The sequence below is a fragment of the Capsicum annuum genome, chromosome 6 (genome assembly GCF_002878395.1).
Source record: "Capsicum annuum cultivar UCD-10X-F1 chromosome 6, UCD10Xv1.1, whole genome shotgun sequence".
NCBI lineage: Eukaryota > Viridiplantae > Streptophyta > Magnoliopsida > Solanales > Solanaceae > Capsicum > Capsicum annuum.
Genome location: NC_061116.1, coordinates 170,362,539 through 170,380,312, shown reverse-complemented (window position 1 = coordinate 170,380,312; position 17,774 = coordinate 170,362,539).

Sequence of the window (17,774 nt, the reverse complement as noted above, 5' to 3'; positions counted from 1 at the left end):
CAACAATAGTTTCAAACAACAAAATGTATAAATTCAAAGTAGAACACATACAAGAATAAGAAAACTAAAAGTCACCATCATCGAATTCGTCCTCGTCTTCCATATCATCATCCGTGCTGATATCATCCAGAGGGCCTAGATCTTTTGCATCCCGAACTGCATCACCAGGACAAGGAGGAATAACCCCCGTAGTCCGAATGAAAGAGCTGAACTACTGCTGCAGCATCTTGATTTGTCATGTTGTTGCCTTCTCCGTCTGTTTTTGCCTCTCTCTCTGTTCAGCAAACCTCTCTCTCTATTTAGTAAGTTCTTCAATGAGTTGAGAAACCGTATTTTGTAATCTTTCAATAGTTTCTCTATCAAATGAAGAGCTAGAGTATGCAGCGCCGGACGAACACCTAATATTATCACTAAAAAATTGTGTGTTATCCGTAGAAATGGCCTCTATTTGCAGGACCCGCAGCTTTTGTCCATAACTCCTCCTGTACATGCTGTGGTATTGGGTCATCCTAACTTTCAGGAGGCTGACTACTACAATACTCACCAACAAGACACAAATATTCGTCCTATATTCAAAGTAAAGTTAATTCTAAAAGTCAAAAAATATTAAAGTAGTTATAATTGAATAATATCAACTTTGAGAAAAAGAGTCATAAATTCAAAATTTGTTTCTTATGTGGACAGCTTTTGCACGAGCTTCAACCCAAACATCTTCATCAATCGGGTTCTTTTTCTTTTTTAGATGAGTCTCCTCGAATAGCTCATTAGTTGGTATTTTCCTACCCTTTTCTTTTTCCTGTATATGAAAAAATTGTCAATGTTCAAATAATAAAAAATTTAAATAGAAACAAACAATTAAAATTGTAAAAGTTACATATCATTTTTTCTAAAACAACAAGAGAACTTCTGGCACCCGCAGTATGTAGGGAGCCACCCTTGGATGATGCCTGGGCTTTCTTTCCTTTTTCCCTCAACAATTGGTATTCTGCGCTACTCCAATGGCGAAGGTACAGTTTCCATGCGGGTTCAAGAATCCACTTAGGTTTTACCAATTTCTTTTGGGCATAATCCAAGAGATCGTTAAATCTGATTCTACATCTTATGAAAAAGTTCCTCTTTATAAGAAATGCATTTGCATCATCCCACCAGTAAAATTTCTACAACAAAAATATAACATTCAATCGTTTGTTCTAACAAAGTGTTAATAAGTAGTCGATAAGTTAAATCCTTACCTTAAATTCTTCAAATATTCTATCCCTGTCAAGTTCTGGAACCTTTTGCCAGCTAGTCCAGTAGTCGTTGAAGTGCTGAGTAATGCATATTCGCACCTTTTGTCCAACTCTAGCATCCGGCCTAAACCTACAACACAAGATCAAATAGTAATTTCATAGAGCATAATAATATTGTAATGAAAAAATGAGTAACGTTATTATATTTAGAAATCTTACCCTTTTGCAACTGGAACAAGATAAATCTTCCCAAAATTATCTCCGTCTCCTAGCTACCTAGTAAGTAATGGTGAATGCACTAGCGTGGGCGGATCTGAAGCACCAGAAAGAGTGCCTCCAAGCTGAAGATCCGACAACCCAATAGATCCAGCAGAATCACTGTGCGAAGCTGCGTGACTGCTGTAGGAGGGTATCGATGATGTAGATGTCTGGAGGGTTCAGCAGCCGTCCGATAGTACTGTGCCGGTGGTGGAACGGTCATAGGAGTAGAATATGTCAGTGTAGACCCATGTAGTGGCCTCACATGCGTAGGAGTAGGTATCAAATCCTAGGACGACCTAGAATATGAGGGTCGTGCTGTCGCGTAGCAAACCAACCCTCAGATATATGAATACCTGTCGGTCTTCTATAAGGCAGAGGATGTCTATTCTTTTTTGGTTTCATAGTATCAACTTTTCCCTTACCCTTGTCACCTCTGTCTGACATCTAAATTATGTTAAGTTAACAAGTATTAGTTCCTACAAAATGAATGTATAAGAAAATATTCCAAGTACATAATTTCAAGTTACTAATTCATATTTCAAATCGCTCCAACAACACGAGATATAGACAAAAAAATTTTTATTACTATATAAATCATGAAAAAGTGGAAACAACAAACTTAAACAGTATATTACATATCAATCTTAAACAAGAAACATAGAGATAAATATATAGTACAAAGCATAAAGACATCAATACATAATAAATACAACCTACACAACTAATCCTCCTCTTCTGAAGACTCTTTACTAAAATATTCACCCTCTTCGGAGGTTTCCTCATATCCTACCCACTCAGCCTCTTCTTCCGTAATATTAACTTCTTTAAATATATTTTCTGGGTAATTCAAACCGTCCACTAATTCAACGTCCACTAGCTGGTGATCAATCTGTATTTCATTTTGATACGTAGTCTCCAGCACATTCTCAACTTCCACCCGGCCTATATACTTTGTTTTGATTTCAGCCCACCAATCAAACTTGTCATTGCGCAACGGATAAGGAGCATAATACACTTGTTTAACATTTTGTTCTAGAACAAATGAATCGTAAATAGGATACGAGCTATTGTGCTTCACTTCAATGATGTTATGCTCCCTATGTACTCTTGTGCCTCTTGTGCTTGGATCAAATCACTTACATCAAAATAGAATAATTTTTTTATTGGAAAACCAGCATACTCCAGTTCTAAGATCTCGTGTATGATGCTAAAGTAATCAACATCATCATCACCCTTAACCCAAACACAACTACTGTTTGTTTTCCTTGTTTTGGAGTGTTGTTCGATGGAAAATTTAAATCCATTTACTTTGTATTGGGACATTAAATTAGCTTCAAACAGACCCAAAGAAATATCTCTCAAGAGCTGATTGTATGCAGTTGTATTTGGTGAATGGTGTACCTAAATATATTATACATATATATATTTCAATTGAGAAATGTGTAAATGTTTAAACTTTGTAGAAATATTAATACACTTACAAAACTCATTTTTAAACCATATTGCAAAGGATACATACACTTGATTTTCATGAAATTGAGTTTTAAATGAACTAAACATCCAACATGGGAAACACAATTTCTTTCTTTAAGTGAATGAGTAAACAAATAAGATATGTTAAAATTTTAATCTCCTTACTTCAGAAGGGGCTCAATTTTCGGGCAATTCAGCATGATATACAAAGTTGCTGATTTGCACTTCGTGGGAGTGAGCCGACGAGATATGATCTTTTTAGCCTTATAACCATATTGATTGAAAATTGATATCAGTTGCAAATGAGGCTCATTCACATCGTCCTAATAATGATTCGATTAGTTTATTGAACAAGCAACTTCATCACGAAAGTAGTATGAACAAAAATGAGAAGTTTCTCTCACAAGATATGTCTCAACTATAGAGCCTTCAACCCTATGTTTATTTTTGGGACCCCTTTTCAATTTTTCAATTGCCCTATACAATCTTAAGGTTAGATGTTTACTATTTTTTAAAAAGATATGTATGAATTTAAATATATTGCAAATGCTTACCGTTCAAATGGATATATCCAGCTAGTTTGAACTGGAATGCCTAGCCTAGCTTCATGCATAAAGTGAATGGGAATATATTCCATCACATCAAAGGACGCTGGAGGAAAAATCTTCTCCAGCTTGTTGGTGATAACAACAATATTACTTTCCATTCCCGCCAGATTTTCTTCTTTTAATTTGGTGGCACATAAGTCCTTGAAGAACAAACTGATCTTTGCTATTGGTTTACATATATTTTCAGGTAAACCAATAAAAGCAATTGGAAGTACTTGTTCCATGAAAATATGGCAATCATGGCTTTTTATTCCATGCAAGATTCCTTATGTCATATCAACCCTCTTTTTCAAATTTGAGGCATGTCCATCGGGCATCTTCAAACTTTTAACCCACTCACATATTTTACGCTTTTGGTCCAACTTGAATGTAAAACTAACCTTGGGCTTAAGAACATTACCGTTGGGCCCCTACTGTAAGTGTAATTCTTTACGGTTGCAATATTCTGGCAAGTCAAGTCTGGCCCTAGGATTATCCTTTGTTTTGCCTATGACATCCATAACTGTGCTGAACAAGTTGTCAAAATAGTTCTTCTCAGTATGCATGACATCAACATTATTTGGCAGTAAATTATCTGGCCAATATTCTAACTCTCAAAATATACTTTGCTTAGTCCAGTTATGCGCAAAGCCATATCCATCAAGCTTGTACAATCGTTCCTCACTGGCTTTAGGCAAATCCTAAACTATTTCCCAGACGTCATGATCAGACAGCCTTGGAGGTGGACCATCATGTTCCCTTCTATTTCTTATGAATGCATTCTTGAGTCTCCTAAATTCATGATCAAGTGTCAAGAAACAACGATGACAATCAAACCATGAATTTTTCCTGCCATGTCTCAATCTGAAAGATTTTGTTTTTTTCATGCAGTATGGACAAGTCAGCTTTCCAGCTGTTATCCACCCAAAAAATATTCCATAAGCAGGAAAATCATTAACAGTCCACATTAGATATGCACACAGATTGAAATTCTATTTAAGATAGATGTTCCAAGTTTCAGTCCCCTCATTCCATAAAATTTGAAGTTCATTAATCAAAGATTACAAGTAGACATCTATTCCACTTTTTGGATTATGTGGGCCAGGAATAATACAATTCAAAAATATATAGGGACTAGTCATCAACAGTTCAGGAGGAAGATTATAAGGAGTGATAAATACAGGACAATATGAATATGGCGCACCACTAACTGAAAAAGGAGAGAACTCATCCACACATAATCTCAATCAAATGTTTCATGGCTCAGCTGCAAAATCTGGATAACTTGCATCAAAATTTTTCCAAGCTTCTTCACCAGATAGATGACACATAATACCAGTGGGCCTTCTATTTTCATTTCCCATCTCATATGCGGAGCTAAGTTGTTTGAAGCATACAACCTCTTCAACCTTGGTATAAGAGGTAAATAATGCATCGGTTTAATAACAATTTTATTTCCAGTAGAACTATGCTTATATCGAGAGTACTGATAAAACTTACAGAACTCTAGGTTAGCATCTTCCTTAAAGTATAACTTGCAACTATTTTCACAACAATGAATTCTAACCGAGGAGAGACCTAACTTTGACACCAATCTTTTTGCCTTATAGAAAGAATCAGGAACTTCTAAGCCGGGGTCAACTAACTCTTTAATAAGGTCTATCATTGAGTCCATTCCTCCTTCAACAATATTCAAGTCAGATTTAATACTTAATAATCTAACAGCAATAGACAAACGAGAGTGCAAACACCCATCAAACAAAGGATGACTAGCAACATGTAATTCTTAGTAGAAATTACTCGTTTTGCTATTAGGAACATCTTCAACATTTTCCCTAAAGTCAACCCCGTGTTGCATCCTAAAAGTGTCGTGCACCATTTCTGTCATCCTAGTATCTTGATATTCATTATGCCCTTCAAACCTACTACTTTCTCAAACAACAAAGTTATTTTGCGTAACATCCCCATGAATACCACGCAATCTTAAAAGTCTTTGTGAAACCCCTTTCTATAAAGATGTTCCTTTACATCTTCTTCACTTACAAGATTTATACCATCAAATCTAACACAAGGATAACAAATAACCTAATAATGTGTCCATATATCAAGTGTCTTAGCATGTCCAACAAATCTTTTGACATCTTCAACAAATTCCTCCCTAATACCCATTCTATTTTCATTGTTCCGTCTATATATCAGGTTCTATCTATGCAATCAATCAGATTCAACTAATTACATCAATTCGCAAAAATTTAACCATTTTCAAGCAACTAAGTCACCTAACAAACCATATTCAAAATAAAAAAATCCCGTTTAAAGTCCCTATACTTAACCATTTTCAAGAAACTAAGTCATTTACCAAACCACATTCAAAATAAAAAAAATCCCATTTGAAGTCCCTACACTTAACCATTTTCAACCAACTAAGTATCAAAGCAAAACCACATTCAAAACACAAAATCCCCTTTAAAGTCCCTACACTTAACCATTCTCAACCAACTAAGTCACTTACCAAACCACATTCAAAACAAAAAAATCTCTTTTAAAGTCCTTACACTTAACCATTTTCAACCATAAGTATCAAAACAAAACCACATTCAAAACACAAAATTCCCTTTAAAGTCCCTACACTTAACCATTTTCAACCAACTAAGTCACTTACTAAACCACATTCAAAACAAAAAAAAACCCCTTTAAAGTCCCTACACTTAATCATTTTCAACCAACTAAGTATCAAAACAATACCAAATTCAAAATACAAAATCCCCTTTAAAGTCCCTACACTTAACCATTTTCAACCAACTAAGTATCAAAACAAAACCATATTCAAAACACAAAATCCCCTTTAAAGTCCCTAAACTTAACCATTTTCAACCAAGCCACTTACCAAACCACATTCAAAACAAAAAAAATTCCCTTTAAAGTCCTTACACTTAATCATTTTCAACCAACTACATATCAAAACAAAACCACTTTCAAAGCACAAAATCCCCTTTAAAGTCCCTACACTTAATCATCTTTAACCAACTAAGTTACTTACCAAACCACTTTCAAAACAAAAAATCCCCTTTAAAGTCCCTACACTTAACCATTTACAACCAACTAAGTGTCAAAACAAAACCACATTCAAAATACAAAATCGCCTTTAAAGTCCCTAAACTTAACCATTTTCAACCAACTAAGTCACTTACCAAACCACATTCAAAACAAAAAAAATCACATTCAAGAAACAAACAACAACAAGGCCTACAAGATGTCAACAACAATGCTAATGAATCGTACAAGGCCACACACAGCTTCACTAGACTTCAATATAAACAATAATGAGAAGATAACAACAATGCTAGTGAATTGAACAAGGTCACACACGGCTTCACTAGACTTCAATATGAAAAATAACATGACTTCATTATAACAAATTAGAGACAAGTCAACTTACCTTTGCTTGGCCTAAATTAAAGTCAAAGAGAAGCGGTCACCGAAAAAATAGCAAAGCAATCCTTTTCCTGAATTTGGATTCTATCAAACGGTAACATCAAATTCCAAGCAACCCATTAGGCAAGTAGAATTAAAAAATCCTGATCATTACGCAAAATAACAAATATCTTGTCATCCTTATTCTCTCGTATTTTTAGATTAAAATCACCATAAACAAACCACCAACATACTAAAACTACAATGGAGTAGCAATGAAAGTAAACCCTAATTTACTTCGTAAAACATACAAAGAGGGGATCTTGATAAGCTTCATTTGACAAAATACACACATAGAACAAACTAAAATTATGTAACTAAATGGAATCTTAAACTAACTAAATGAAAATTTTCTAAAATTGAACTAACTAAAATTGAATCTTTACTTTGAACTAACTAAAATTGAATCTTGAACTAACTAAATGGAAATTTTCATTACTTTTTTTACTTTGAACTAACTAAATTTATTTAATGAAGCATAATAACTAGAACAAATAACTTTTTTACTTTGAGCTAACTAAAATTAGTACCAAAGCATTATATTCTTGAACCTTTAGCTAGTATCTAATAATAAAAATATAGAGTTGAAGTTTTTGAAACTTACCGGAGCTAGGGCGGCGGGAAACGGTGGCACATGGCGGTAGACTTGAAGTGTGGCTTTGATTTGGAGATTTTTTTGTGTGTGTCGTGTTTTCGAAGTGGGGGGGGGGGGGGTCTGATTTGGGGATTTAATAAATTAAAGTGTGGGTTGGATTGGGCTTTAAACTATTCAAAATATATTTTTTTTAATATTTTATGAAAATCGACCACTTGTGGTTGGTTTTCCAAAAATTTCCAAAAAAACGACCACACGTGGTCGGTTTTGGAATTTTTCTTCGAAAAACCGACCACAAGTGGTCGGTTTTCTTAAATTATTAAAAATAAATATTCTAGTTAGTTAAAATATAACTTTTTTTTATAAATTAGTTTTTAAAAAATATTAATCAATTAATTAATTAATTAAGTTAATTAAAATTTTATAAAAATAATCACAAAGTAAAATATAAGTGTTCGATTTAGTTTTTTATAATAGTTATTATCGAAAAACAATCACATGTGCTCAATTTTAATAAAAACATTAAATCATATAATTAGTTATGTTATCATCATATTAACGCAATGTGTATATGTACAAATTAGATAGTTGGTTATTTTATCAACACATTAACAGGAGTAGTATATTTCCTTAGTAATATAATAATATCAATAAATTTTGCAAATTACGATATTATATATATATATATATATATCTGAAATATCGTAATTAAAAGCTAATTAACCAAAAATTTATCGAAATTTATAAAATTCATTGATATATATATACCTCGCTCATAAAATAACGTGTTAAGCAAATGAATTATCGATTATTTCTGTTACGTTAATTTACGTGTGTCTACATTATATTGACACAAAATAGTATATCTATTTCATCACTACACGAGATATACGTATATATAAATATATTCAATTGGCTATCAACATTCAAAAACATACTATATACATCACATACCCGATTTTACTACCCATAATAATATAGGACATATTTCACAGAAACTCAGATGAATTATCGATTGGTTTATCTTATGTCATTAATATACCTTCACTATAATATATATATATATATATATATATATATATATATACTATATGTATATATATACCTATACTTACACACACATATATATACACATTATCGTTTATATCAATACGTACTATATACATCACATACGTACACGAGTATCTTATCCAATAATATAATGCGACGTATTTCATATATGCACTATATACATCACATACCCAATTTTTCTACCCCATTGTATTTCACATATAAATAAATTATCGGTTGATTTATCTTATGTCATCAATATATCGTCGCTATATAATAAGTATATATTATATATATACATATACATACACACACATATACATACTATCGACTATATCAAGATCAAAATAAATATTATATACATCATATACGTATACAAATATATTATCCAATAATATAATGCGATGTGTTTCTTATACATACTTAGATTAGTGATTGATTAATTATATTTGATTAGCTTAATATATTAGGTTTTGATTATATATATAATTAGTTGTTACTAAAAATTATTTAATTTTTAATTTTTTTACTTCAAAAACCGACCACTTGAAATTATTTTTTTATTTAATTAAAAAACTGACCACTTGTGGTCGGTTTTTATAAGTATTTTTTTTTATAAAAACCGACCACTAGTGGTCGTTTTTTTTTAAAAAAAATTTATTTGTTAAATAAATAATTATTATTATTAAAATTATTGTAATAATTATTTTGATTTTTTAAAATATAAAAGCGACTACAAGATAAAAAATTAAAAAAAAAAATTATAAACTGACCACCAATGGTCGATTTTTTCCGACCACATTTTGTGGTCAGTTTTTTGTGGTCTGTTTTACCGATTTTTTTAGTAGTGTCTTGTTATGAAGCATCTTGATTTCATATGTTATAAATTATTCAATTGCATATTGAGGAGCATGATACAAATGTCTTTATTATTGTTTAAGACTTGATTTTTGTTATGAACCGAAGGGAGGGTGTTTCTTGTTCATATAAATGAAAAGAAATCTTTTAAAGAGTTGCATGGTTTGCTACAAAGTAATTGACCACCACATGTTTAAGAATTGAAAGAGAGAATCTTTGCATAAGTTTTCATGGATTTTGATATACAAATTCTCTTATACCATTTGAGTGATTTGGTGGTCCAAACATTATGTTTTGAATGAAGAGATTGTAAGATGATATTTTATGGCTTAGAGATATGACTTGCAAGTTTTGGTATGACGGTACCAAAAGAGATAATGCCATGATAATGCAGAACAGAACAGAATGCAGATTTTACTTCAGATTTTAAGTTTTTGAAATTTGGATGGTGCATGTTTAGAAAGAGTTAAAAATGAGCTTAAAGAGAGTTAGGTGGTTACCCAAAGAAGGCATGAGCCCAGAAAACTCATTTCCTAAAATCGTGTTTTGCCGATATGGGTTATTATGTTACACGAATGGGAAATTGTACGCTGGTGACGGCCTTGTGGCATAGTAGATAAACAGATACTCCAACCATTGCGGCAAACTTAGGTTGAGGGCTTGGCCAACGAGTCAAGGGTGGATTCCATATATTCCTTGGGATTGTAGAGTTATAGGGTGTACCACCTAACTCAGAAGTAAAGAAAAGAGCGAGTCTCGATTTCAATGAGCTGTCTCAAAGTCTTTTAAGTTTGCCCATGTGTTTTCACATATTATATGTAAAATGTTTCATAAATTGCTCTCACTTAAGTTATATAAAAAGATGTTATTTTGGATTGATCTGTGTACCAGTACATCTGTATTGACCCCCTATATTTCAGGATTCGAGGCACAGTCTCGGGGTCCCGCCAAGCTGTAGATTGTTTATCCAAAGTATGCAGTTGGTGAGTGATACGGGAATGACAACAGAAACACGAAATCACACTCCAAATCAGTCCACTAATCTTAAGGATTCGAGGACCAAGATGGATACTACACTCGGATTCGCTACCAACAACAAGAATACAAGATAAAAGGGTGTATTTCAACACCAAAACAGCTATAAAACGTGATGAATAATATCAACAACAATAACACAAGTTTCGGATTCAATAAATGACCCAAAACAGTCCACTACACAAGATAAAAACAACAAAAGTAAAGGATAGATAGTGAGACCAAGATTATTACAAGATTAAGAACTAAAGAGTGTATTAAACTTAAAAACCCCTAATGAATGTAATAATCAAAACCACACTCTTACAGTTACCGCCAAGGGAATCAACTCAGCTCAAGATCCACCGTTTCCAAGCAAAGAACAATAGCTTTTCCAAGCCCTATACTAGAACTACACTAAGTTGGTCTAGTCTCAAGATAGAGGATTTTAAGTGTTTGAATATTTCATCTTTCATAAACTAAAGAGAAAAGACCTAAAATGCACTACTTATAGTATATTACAAAAGTAGACAAAAAGACCACATTACCCTTAATGACCAAGGGTGGCCTTGGTGTGTTGGGAGACAATATGAATTATCCAAAATGCCCTTAAAGCTAAGTGACCAAAATGCCCTTAGTAAAGGGAACCAAAACTGTGAACCAACAAAGGTGGTCCAAACCCGAGAGTCCTTAAGTCTTCAAGGCTCCAAGCAATCTTCCACACTTGGGTTTGATCAATGGTAGTCTAAAAACGTCCCCTCCAAGTATGATCCCATGCCCTCCATGCGACCAAAGCTTGATTCTTCACATAGTGACTTTGAATGATGTCATCAAAATCTAAGGCGGCTATTATTCTTGTATCATCCTCTTCTTCTTGAAAAGGATTCGACCTCGAATCCAAACCTTGCAAAACTGAAGAAAGGGCAAACAAATACAAACTCCTCATGGCATGAGGGTTAGGGTTAGTACAATAAGTCATCTCAACATATCAAGGTTGCACATATTTGCAATATAACCAAGGATCCTTTGAATTAAATATAAAAATCTCAATGAAAGGTGCAGAAAGGATTTGGTTACGAGAATCACCAAGAGATAAAGAAACTACATAGGTCCTAATGGCATCAAATAATCCACAAGGTAGAACTTCCTTCATCTTATGAGCCATAACACACCATTGCCTCTTTATCTCGTCAAAAGACCACACCAAGTAGGGTGTTTCGATTGGTTCTAAAGTCCATAAAATCCATATAACATTATAACACACACATATGGAGAGACCAATAAACTTCCTACCTCGACATAAAAGAAATCTAAAACTAGCATGGACATCATCATAGGCAAAGAGGTAGTATAGAAAAGAATCACATGCAAAGAAATTCATGGGTGAAGAATAAGTATTTAAACACATACACATTCTTTCCTTCAAACAACTAGACAACTTGGCATCTATAAGTTGGAATTCATGCAATTTAGGCACAAGTGTGTCAAACAAGGATGTACATTTAGAAACATTACCCCAAGGATTTAATGACACATTTGTCCTCGGGTTTTCAAGAAGGACTACACATTCCTTATCCATAAGAGTACTCTCGCCTTTCAAAAAGAGATTTCCATCTTTAGGAGGAATGTTGTCACACCATAGTAGGTTAGCATATCGGTTATAGCTTCCAAGGCAAGCTATACCTTCATTTTCTCTACTAGGCTCATTAAGAGTGTTTATATTATCTTCAAATAAGACATTATACCTAAAGAGAGCATGATCTATTTCACAGGCAAATTCGGAACAAACACATTCAGCACTCTCTAAAAGTTTAATATCACATTTTAAAGAGATTTCAAGTACAAAATTATCCCAAGAATAGCTCTCGGGTTCACTCCCATTTTGTTGACCAACTTTTTCAAATACTTCACTTACTTGATTTCGCTTAATCAAATCACACACATACTCAAGTGGTGGAAAATTTTCACAAATAGGTTGATCAACACCAATTACACAAGACAATGTACTTTCGTTCAACATATAGGCTTCAACACTAGGTGGACATAAATCGATCTTACGAGAAGAGTCAATTTGGTCATCAATAGGATCAACTAGTGTATCCACACTCACAACATGTACATCATTAACAAAAGGCAAAGAATCACTAGACTCACAAGTAAGTAATCTACTACTAACACTCAATGGGCTACTTGTCACACAATTATCATTCACATGCACAAAAGTGTAAGAGTTAGCTATTTTACCTTGAAGTTTTTGAGTCGACTCTCCTTTGCCGTGTTGTGAAGGTCCTCTATAAGCTTGGGCAGAAACTTCACTTTGGCATTGATCTCCATTACTTACCATGTCAGTACCTATACAAATGTCTTTAGAAATAGGAGGACAAATAATGTTAGCTCAGTTTGGTGGCGATCCCCTCGCTTCGCTCTACATAATCTCTCCTTTTTCCACTTTCAAATTACCACTTTTCATACCCTTACTCCTCTCAATCTTTTTTCTCTCATAAGTATTTACTTGTCTTTGCAGCTCGGGCAGCATGTATGTCATGAGGTGATTTCCCCACCGGTCTCTTACAACATTAGGCCAATTTTACACATTTGGAACTCTATATTGTGCAAACCAATTGACACCTAAGCATACATGACCATATGTCAATGGAAGAATATCACACCACACCTCTTCATGGTACTCAAATTGGGAGAAGACAACTTTGACCCTCTCGGTAACCTTAAACCCGTCCAAGAAGTATGGAACGAGTAAAGGCTCGTAAAACAACCCCAAGTAGTCAACCATGGATGGAACGATGTAGTTTCTATAGTACCTATCATTTAAAACAACGAGGCAGCCTGGTATCCCATAAATGGTCACCTTTTCGGAGCGTACACTCCTTCTTGGATCAATATTATAAAGGACATAATACCCCTTGGTTTTGGAGATGCATACCCTCTTCTTCTCGTTGAACAACCTCCACTAGAGCTAGTATAACCATTCATACTATATCGATCTTGATAAAAAGTACTACAAGGTAAAGAATATGAATCTTCACACTCCTTACGTGTACTCTCATCATAGCTCTCATAAGCTTGGCGAACGAAAGGGTTATACCTAACACCAAATCTAGGTTTGGAGTGAGAAGTGTAGGATTCCTCACATGCCCCAACGTCATCATAAGATCCATCACGAGGTCCTATATCATCTTCAAAGTCACCATAAGCACTAGGCACTTCATTCACCTCATTTTCTCCCTCAAAACAGTAACTTTTAAATCTGCCCAAGTTTCGATCATGGCTATTTTCATAGCCTCCGCAATCTCCCTCAACTTCGTAGCCATAAAACCCCTCACTACAACCATAGTCTCCCATGTTGTAGTCACAATAATCTCCGGCTATCGAAGACATATTCCCCTTATATCACCTTTTGAACCTACAAAATGAACAAACAAGATTAGTAGTAAAAGCTCCTCACCAACACTCGTATTCACTCACTTTTGTGATCCTCACAATTGGAGCGGCAAATATTGAAAGTTGCTTATACTCTAGTAGTCAATAAGATGTCAATTCTACTTGGCGGCCGGAATGGATTCTTGCTTGATCGACTCAAGAAACAAAACAAAATTTACTTACGAACTTGAAACAAAGAAGTTACTAAAAGTTAAAAATGAGAAAAGCACACAAATAACGAAGACACGAAGAAACGGATTCAATAATTAATCTACAACTAAGTAGGTGATTACTAGTTGTTAATTAATTCTAGAATCAAGACAGGAAACTAATGAAACAATAAGTGAAACTAAGAATCTAAAATTTGAGCTCGAAAATATTGCGTGAACAGTAGCAGTGATGACGTGGCAGCCACGTATTGGTTCAGTTTTATCAAGTGGTTATTCTCAAAGGTTCAAGTCTTGGTCAAAAATTAATTTAGATTGGTGGAATTTGTTTTAGGAGGGAAAATAAGTCTTGAAGCCTTTTTTTCAAGTTTCAAATTTCAAGACTTGACTTTTGTAGTACTTTTCTTTAAAACATGGACCCTTGTTTCATGGGAAAGTGGTTGAGAAGTGATGTAAAGTCTTTAGTGTATAGGAAAAGTCTTTGAGCCACAAGTACTACACCTTGAAACTTGGATCTATGTCTTGCAAGACTAACATAATACACACTCTTTTTCTTCAACTTCTAAGATCAATAACCACTTTTTTTCAACAATATATGGAGATGGTGAACAACACCAAGAACACAAACTTTGAGTCTTGAAGTTCTAAAGTTCAAGTTGGACCTCCCAAACAACAATAACAACTTCCCAAGCTTAAATTCCATATCACAATCTCCACAATACACGTTCAAAACTTGAACCAACAACACATCACACGTTCAAGTCTCGAGCCCGCAACAACAATCGGCCACACTTTGTTTACATTAAAAACATCAACATATCAAGCTCAAATCTAAGATATAGACTCAACGTGTTAGTGAGGAACAAAACTAACACTTAGAGGCAACAAAAATAAGTAAAAACATTGTCCAATACACAACAAGAACACAATTTTTGGCCAAGAACACAAAATGGACAGATTGCTATTTTTTTGGAATTTTCAGATTTCAAATTTTTTTTAACAATTTTTTTTTTTTAATTTTTCAACTAACAAGCCCAAGATTGATCTTGTGGTAACAAGATCAAGCCATACTTTGATACCAAATGATACGGAAATGACAATGGAAACACAAAATTACACTCCAAATCAGTCCACTAATCTTAAGGATTCGAGAACCAAGATGGAGACCGCACTCGGATTCGCTACAAATACAAGGGTGTATTTCAACACCAAAACAGCTATAAAACATGATGAATAATATCAACAACAATAACACAAGTTTCGGATTCAATAAATGACCCAAAACAGTCCACTACACAAGATAACAACAACAAAAGTAAAGGATAGATAGTGAGACCAAGATTATTACAAGATTAAGAACTAAAGAGTGTATTAAAATCAAAAACCCCTAATGAATGTAATAATCAAAATCACACTCTTACGGTGACCGTCAAGGGAATCAACTCACCTCAAGATCTACCATTTTCAAGCAAAGGACAATGTTAGATTTTCCAAGCCCTATACTAGAACTACACTAAGTTGGTCTACTCTCAAGAGAGGATTTTAAGTGTTTCAATATTTCATCTTTCATAAACTAAAGAGAAAAGACGTAAAATGCACTACTTATAGTATATTACAAAAGTAGACAAAAAGACCACATTACCCTTAATGACCAAGGGTGGCCTTGGTGTGTTGGAAGACAATATGAATTTTCCAAAATGCCCTTAAAGCTAAGTGACCAAAATGCCCCTAGTAAAGGGAACCAAAACCGTGAACCAACAACGGGGGTCCAAACCCGAGAGTCCTTAAGTCTTCAAGGCTCCAAACAATCTTCCACACTTGGGTTTGATCAATGGTAGGCTAAAAACGTCCCCTCCAAGTATGATCCCATGCCCTCCATGCGACCAAAGCTTGATTCTTCACATAGTGACTTTGAATGATGTCGTCAAAAGCTAAGGCGGCCATTATTCTTGTATCAGTGAGCCTCCCTTATTCCGGAAGGTTTTGGTTGTTGGACATTACTATTTTGTTTTGTTTCATGGTCCGACTGGGGGCTTTGTCCCAGTTTTTAGACGTATATTGACTCTTGTATTGTTAGAGATTTCGCAGACTGGTCTCATGTGTTTTGAATGCTAAGACCTTCCTTTCGAATTGTTCAGTTTACTTATGAGATTGACCATGTTTCCGTATGATAATTTTTCACATTTCTTATATTGTATGAACATTGTGTATGATTGCCAGATAGAGATGGGCGTCTGGGCCTTCATGGTTCAGGATGCTCGTCGCGGCCAGGGCTCCGGCTCGGATCGTGACATATAATTGGTGGAATTGAGGTCCTGGAAGTGTTACTGAGAATTGGGGTGGCGTAGGATGCAATGTAAAGGTTCAGTTTTGTTTGTACATTTTTACCTTGGAAATAAAATTTCGACAACAACAACAACAAACCCAGTGTATTCCCACCTAGTGGGGTCTGGGGAGGATAAAAACCTTAATCTCCAATATGATAAGAAGAATGAGTGAAGTGATTCTTGTACAAATTCTGATAAATCTGCTGAAATTTGTATGAAAGAGGATTCCTCTCAGATGTTACATCTTGTTCTAAGAATTTAATATTCTTATATAATTTTGAGTTGCACTTCATTTTCAAATAAAAATTTATCATTCTTTGTTTTAATTCTGAATATACATCGCCTCTTCCGTCATTTTTTTCATTAAAGCTTCATTTTCCCTCCTTAATGATATGGTTATTCATACTTATTGTCTAATATAATGTCAATTGATTTAAACCATGGCCAACGCTTTATTTTGGTTATACAGAAGGGGTAAATATTTATTAAAGCAAAACTCAATAGTAGTATATACATTATTCTATCACAGATCATGTCCTATTGGGATTAGAGCCATGATTCAAAGGAAGCTGAGAAAAATATTACATAAAGAAAAAGTGTCACTAGAATATATAGAACAAATATTCCCAATTGCCAGCTATTGTAGAAAAAAGGAAAACACCAAACTCCTTATACAGCCTACTCCATTTGCTTCAAAATAAATAATAGTCTATCATTTTATTTCAAAATAAATGATATTTCACAAAATAAAAAAAATATTTATTTGAATGAAAGAGGATTCATCTCTCATGTTAATTAGATATTCTTATGCAATTTTGAGTTACACTATTCTTTTTCAAATAGAAAGTGACCTTTCTTTGTTTAGAAAAATTTACCCACTATATCATACTAGAAAATCACTCAGACAAAATTTATCAACGTTGTATTTAAATTTCATTTGCTAATGGTATTAAGTTTTCTAAGTATATTGTGTACTATCTTTAAAAAGGACACTAACTCTCACTTTTTAAGAAATTCTATCTTAATTATACTCCACGTAATATCTTTAAAAACTATAGTTTCCAAACAAGATGGATAAAAACCTTTAACCAATTCCTCTATATTTTTCCAAAGTTCTCAGACAGAATAATAGAATATTGAATACTGTAGTTTGTAAATTGTAATTCAGTATTCTAAGTGTGATTATTGATAATGTCATTTGTTCAAAAGTTAGAAAATTAATTACTTCGATTTTGATTTGAAATATTGATTAGAATATTGTAGTTTGTTTTAGTACTATTATTTTTTATTTTAATATTGAA